The sequence below is a fragment of the Cephus cinctus genome, unplaced genomic scaffold (genome assembly GCF_000341935.2).
Source record: "Cephus cinctus unplaced genomic scaffold, Ccin1 Ccin1_scaffold0401, whole genome shotgun sequence".
Lineage (NCBI taxonomy): Eukaryota > Metazoa > Arthropoda > Insecta > Hymenoptera > Cephidae > Cephus > Cephus cinctus.
In genome coordinates this window covers 837,289-844,344 of record NW_014333085.1, presented here as the reverse complement: position 1 = coordinate 844,344, position 7,056 = coordinate 837,289, and the positions used below count along the sequence as shown (strand labels likewise).

At 45.1% G+C, this 7,056-nt stretch overlaps 1 long non-coding RNA gene across 1 annotated transcript in view; it reads right to left on the bottom strand.

The window, feature by feature from the left end:
- The window catches only part of LOC107267347, a 36,616-nt gene that overhangs the window by 14,339 nt on the left and 15,221 nt on the right, over positions 1-7,056 (bottom strand). The window lies entirely within an intron of this gene.

Genomic DNA, 7,056 nt, shown 5'->3' with positions numbered 1-7,056 from the left:
AGAGAGAGAGAGAGAGAGAGAGCAAGAGAAGGAGCGTTTAACTCTCGTCCCGTTATTATCTTGGCCGGTGTATGAAATTAACGTTGGAATATTGCCGTCCTGATTGAAACTCAATGACACGGCAAAGACAATGTCAGGGTAAAAGCGACGGCCACGTTGTAGGATGAGCCAAGCTGTACCTAAATCTTGGCTAATAGTCTCGTCTCTCAGGGTGGGGTCCCGTGTAATTTAGCTTCATAGTCTCATCTACGTACCTTCCTACCTACCTACCTACCTACCTACCTACCTACCTACCTACCTAGGAGCCTCAAACCCTCTTCACTCTTCACCGTCAGCCTAGTCAACCTCCCCTTCAACATCTGCAACCCCTGAGGCCCACCTCGTATTTCTGTCTTACGAGAACTAGAGTGGTGGGGGGCGGCAATGTTCACTATATTAACACCTCCAGCCACCCTTAATGAATCCTGCAGTCTATGTTGGGACGCAGACGTCACCTTGAACTACCCATTCCTTGATTCTGCTACATCCTGCTACCTGCACTATACATACTCTCTATACTGTACCGCATCATCTATACTTCAGCATGATGTGGTACTCCATCTTCTTGTACCCTATGCTCGCATGCCGAGAGGAGATATCTTCATTTATTTAGATATTTAATAACGTCTTTCATACTGGAGTGATATGGTACTGATAAGATTAATAAATTGATTATGTTTCTTTCTCATTGAATTATGTTTCTAGGTTTTTGCCTCTCGGATCAATCGCTCGGGTACTTGTGGGCAACGTGTCTGAAATATGCATTGGGGAACGCATGACGCAAGCTCAGGAAAGGCAGAAGGCTGTCTGACGCTTGGAAAGGCAGACGTACAATATTCAGGTAGTATTATAAAAGTAGGAAATATTTTTTTGTTTCTTTTGTAAAAATATTTTTTTTTCTCTTTTATTTTAGGTTTTCACTGCAACCACAATCCCTATGCAGGTGTCTGTTCCTGGGAATTCCCGAGTATTATTGCGTTGCCTATAAAACGTGCATCCACTTACGATTCTTTTGCGAGTCGGACCGTACGGCATGTGTGCTGCTTGTACCTACTACTCGTACGAGTAGACAGAGTGAGGCGAAAGGGAGTATAGAGAAGAGAGAAAGACAGAGAGAGAGAGAGAGAGAAAAGGTTGAAGCGAGCGATGCTGGCTTGGGCTCTCTCGACTTGCTTGCTCCCCACAGAGGGAACCCCATCTCATGCGCGTTCAGGGGACAAATTATTTCCCCATTTTATGGCCTGCTAAAATATAAATCAAGTTCTAAATTAAATTCCTCACCCCGCGAAAAGCGCTCGCCAACTATAACGAGCATTTTATAACGTGTGCATGTGTGAGGAGAGAATATATCCCGGGCTCGTTTACCTCCCCCCTTTTTATCCCTCCCCTCTCCCCCCTCCTCCATTCCCCCCGGCGAGTGATGCCGCATCGATGCTGTGTTTTTTTTACAGCCTTTCTCTCTCTCTCTCTCTCTCTCTCTCTCTCTCTCTCTCTCTCTCTCTCTCTCTCTCGCTCTCTCGCTCTCTCACGACTGCTCGCTCTTTTTTTTTCCTCTCTGTTTCTACTCTCCAGCGTCCCCTATCGTAAATATTCGTGAAAAAATATTCGCGAAGGTAGGAAGCTGTGCATTCCTCCTACGTCATCTCTCGAGTGTCAGGAAAATTGGTATTCGCTAAGGCTGATTTTTATTCCGGCCCAAGAGACTTGGTAAATATGTCAGAAGAGGAGATGCTGGGTGAAGTAGATGCAAGAAACAAAAAATTGAACGACTGAATGTTCTCGCTATTTTTTTGTTCAATTGATACTGAATGTAGGTTAGGTTAGGTTAGGTTAAGGTAAATAGTCATATATCGATGAGGCGTTTCTAATCGAATTATCCCCTGAGGGAATTACGCTATTGTGAACCTGTTGGATTTCCAGGGCGCAAATGTCACTGTTACGTCTTAATGGTTTGTAACGTATTTTCGCAACTTGGCAGCGATAACGAAAATCCGCGAACTAACCTTTGTGATCTCCGGCCGTCCATCCCTCGTGCATGCACAGAACGAATCGGAGCTGTTAAATCGAAATCCGGCCACCAATTAATAAGTCGAGAGCACTCACCGGAGCTGATTCGGCTAATTCGTGAAGGCCGAGAATTGGATCCAGGGGACACCGATGTGGGCATTGCACTGTAGCACAGCACTGTACCTCCGAAAAGCACGTAGAAAATCGGTAGAATTTTCTGGATATTGCGAGAGCACCGCGAGGACTGGACAAGCGAGAACTTTTCATACCGCTAGAAAAGGCTTGAAACACAGCTAGAAAGAGTGTAAACAGACAGCCCGGGAGCGCGAGGCAGCTCGAGGCACCCCGATCGGTGTCCCAAGACAGACTGATGACAGACTGCTTTGACAATAGGCAGATTCGGGAACTAAGCGTTCTGATTGGTCGAGATCCTTATAGCCGATTCACGAGAGCAAGAGAAAGAGGATTTGAGATAATAGAAGAATATACGAAGAGAGCAAGATGAAGGCAGAGAGTGAAAGAGAGAGAAATTCTGGAGCTGGCAAAGTGCCGTCGCAGTGAATTCAGGGCCAGTCTTTAACTGTAGCCAGAAGCGGCGTCGACTCCCTTGCCATTCCCTCGTGAACTCCCCTGCCGCACCACCCCCGAGCACCCCCAGATAATTAAACGAAATTCATTTACATAGCTGGAGTAATACGGACCAGCCGTGGTAGGATGGGGGATGGGACAAGGAGGGTTTGCCAGTAGGTGGACGGGTCGTCGGGTTTATGTTGGTCGACGTAGGTATCAACTCCCATGGGCTGAACCCTCTGAACACATCAACCACCCACTTTTGATTTTCGACGGAGACATTTATGTTACGAAAACTCCTTTACGTGCCCTGAGCTTTCGGTCTAGTCCCACTGCTCCTTCTTCAGCACATTTACACCCAAGAATACTTTCTGAGTCAGGTACTCCTGTAAGTGCGAGTCACTTCCAGCCAATCTCACAGTCAAGTCAAACGGCTTTGGGCATTTTGACAGACCTCATATCTTCTTACAGCTTGGTATTCATCAGGTACTTGACAGCAATTATGAGACACCTGATGGGATCAGACAGAGACTGTGCTATATGCGGATATAATGTGAGAAAGGTGATAGAAGATCAATGATAAATGTATATACAACCTCAGACATCCGCATCTTGCTAACGCTATACGAAGTCTAAGAAGATCGACCAGGTGATGTTGGGTTGACTCCTGGGTGACGAAGTGGAAGGATGAGAAGGAAGGTGTAGGGTCCTAGCAGCCTCCAGGGACCAATAAACTTGGGTCCTCTTCTTACAAGATATTCTGCTACTCTCCTAGTATTCTTTTGTGTGGCCTTGGACATCTACGTGAATAACAGCATCCTGGTCCATGTAGGTACGTTATTTGCCATATGGTTGGATCACCTGAAAGCTCTTTCACCTAGTGTACCTTTTTTCATTTCAGGAATAACGAACAGTCCATGCGGTGGGATCCTTCGGGTTGTGAATAAAATCCTAGACGTGGCAGCAGAATGATTTTTAAATGGAATGATAAAAGCCCTAACTCAATAGCACTAGGTTCTGAGGATATTTATACTCGATGGGTCAGATAATTGAATGAGCAGCTTCCCCAGATATCCAAACTCAACACCCTTCCTGGAAACTCGCTTACTTACTGCCAGCAATAACTGAAACTGGCGAGGGTTCAGGGTGAGAGAGAGAGAGAGAGAGAGAGAGAGAGAGAGAGAGAGAGAGAGAGAGACTCACCCTTTACTTCAAGAGGTAGAAGGGTAGCTGCTCGAGTACCTTTGGGCAAACCTAACGGTGTTACCTTGAGGATGTTCTTGTACCTTGGCATCCCTACATTGCTTATCCTTGTCCTGAGTCCTCTTGACATTTTCAGAAGTACCGAAAACCTCCACTTCCTGACAGACATTGGATTTTCTTAAGAAAATACAAAAAAAAAGGCGGATTAAAACAGTAAAAGGGCTTATCAACAGCAGCAGTAAAGTCTGACAATGAATGATCGAAGGCGATTAACAAAAGCGTCGAAGGTGGCAGAGCCGACAGTAGAGACGGGGACAATGGTGGAAGCTGAACTGTCCGTACAAAGCAAGAGGTACCGGCACCGGCAACCTTCACAATGGAACCTTGACCATGTATAAGGTATATCTATATATCAACATTTTACCCTGTATCCTGGTACTTGTTACCGTTGCTGCCGTTGCTGTTCCAGGCAGGATATCTGGCAGCGTGCGAGCGGAATTACGGTATCCAACATTTCGTTGCGGTCCAGAATCCATCGGTCAAATTGATGTTGCTGTGGTGGATGGGGTGTATCTGGTACATCGAGTTACCGTGCTACCTCAAGCCCCGGTACCTAACTCCATCTAGAAGTGGCCCCTAGTTTGGGCAAGGGCGAGTACATAATGCCAGGACCAGATGGGATTACCTCAACTGAACTTCGAAGCGTGATGCTTCCTTGAACTAGTATCTACCAGTAGTAATCGGGGATATAGTAAATACTACTACTACTACTACTGGCACTAGTATCGACGAAGAACGTAGAAGGGTTTTCGATAATGCAAAAGGGAATCGGTTGTCGAAGCACGCGGATATTAAACAGCCAGCATTCAGCACGTCATTGCACGGCAGATGAAAGGATGCGAGAAGTGGTCCAGCCTGGAGTAATCCTCTAACAGATTTGAATTCTAGGTACCTGAAGAGCCAAAATTCTCATAGAGGATGACTTACACTGGAGCTGCTGAAGAGCTGGAGGCTTCGTAATATTCTCTGATCGGCCTGTAACCGAAATGCTCTCATCACTCTGCATACTGATATCGATTTCCCTTGGGCTACAAAACCGAACGACCAATCCAGCCATACATGACGCTGGATATCGTGATGCGCTGCATGCCGCTCCAATCGGTACGGGGATTTCCTTGATTCGAACATCATCGCAGTTACGCCGATGCGTGGCACACGTCATTAGCCATCCAACTATACGACTAGCTCAGTTGGAATATCGATTTGCCCAATGGGTCTCATCATCTGTCATCTGGACCAGCATGCCCTGGTACCGATGATTATCCTCGAGAGAAGATCGCAAGACGGTCAAAGCGTATTCATTACTGTTTCACAAGGAGTGACCTAACCTTACCATTAGAATTTTTTGGCGACCAATTGATCGATCCGTTCGATTCCTATTCCGAGTACCGTTTGGGGTTGAGAATCAGCGTAAGGGGATGAAGCCACTTATAGGGCGCCCTCCTAGGAGTCTAGGGGGGTTGGGCGTGGTGACATGTGCGGCTCGCGGAAAAAAATTACGTAAATTAGTGTCAATTGCGGCCACCGATGGCTTTGAGAGATGACGTGGGCGGACTGCAGGGCGTCGGGACGCCAGAGCGTCGCGAGGCAGGGTGGTTGGTTACCGGAGGGGCTGTTACGGCAAAGGCTAGCAAAGGCTTGCAGAGAGGAGAGGACACCCTGGTACTGTGTGTGATTGATGAGCCAGTGATAGCGACGGGTCTGCACTCGACATCTCGCCACTGCCGCCGAACAATGCATATTCATCGGATGTATAAATAATGCCTGTTTAATATATAAATATACATTATGCAGCCGAACTATAGTCTGGCTACACCCGGTGCTTCCCTACTGGAAAGGAATCCAATTTGACTGTGCAATGTTTATTAACGGTATAATCTCATGTTGCTGTGGGTAATTTTATATCGCATTGATCGTCATACTTATTTATCCAATTAGAAAATTAAGAATTACCCTTTTTACAGATAAATTTGATCCAGAGACACATGACTGGTTACGTTCAACATTCAATGGCTGGCTGGTTCGTTAAGCCAGCAGATGTATGAAAAATTGTTTTCATTCAAAATGTTGAATAATGTTCTCTTTTATATTTTCAAAAATTTACTTTCACGTATTATTCTTCGATCCACTGCTGCGCTTCCACTGAAATTCTACGTATTGTATACTGGTCAGAGCAATTTGGTTGAACGAGCTATAGGTATCATACTGGGGATACGATCAGTGAAAATAATTTCAATCACTGAAGTGGAAGTAAACGTAGACTGGTCAACCGGTAGTGTCAGTAGGTATGTCGGTAAGGTAGAGTTTGGAAAATTCAAGGGCGATTTTCATCAGACAATAATTAAAATTGAAATTAATTTCTCATGTATATCAACAGAAGAGGGTGGAGGTAGAGGCAGAAGGAGTAATTTACTTATTTAGATTGAAACTCCATAACGTACGGTACCTATAGTTTGACTTTCTCAAAATCCTCCCTTAAAGTTTAATCGATATTAATAATAATAGTTACCCTTGAAAGTTTCAGATAGAAAATGAAAAATAAATGAGCAGCTCCGAAGGAAGATGTTCACAATGGATATAGGTATATCGGATAAACTACCCCTGTCAGAATTTCTCAGACCCTACAGACGTCGACCAAGCCGTGACGAGTATCTTGAGCGAAATTGGTCCGAAAACGAGAAAAAGGGGCGAAACTTTCTTTTTTCAAAAAGCGTTTTCAAATACCGTGACACGTCATCGATCCACGTCCTGGTAACCCTCGCGTGCACCCAACGTCAAGTCGCAACGTCGTCCTTGCACTAGATTCTAAAAAAGCCAAATACACGGTACCGAGTAACACAAGGTAAGAGGTGATCCTGAGAATCCAAAAATTAAATAAAAAATATTGCATCAATATATATTTTCGAGAAGCAGCGGCAGAGAGGAAAAATAAGAAGAGTCAAGAAGAAAAAAAAAAGCTCGAAAGACCCTTACTTTAGAAAACCAAAAATCGTCGGTAACGGCCTCATATTCAAGACTATCCAAGAAAAAGAATTCCCGAGTACTCTTAAAGAAAAACCATCCTCCAGGAATGGTATCGCTGAGAAAGAAGTATGGACTCGCTCACCGGAAGACACAGGGGGTGGACGAGAGGAGAAATTTTCATTTTTATTATACCCAGGAAAAGGGTAGGGCAAT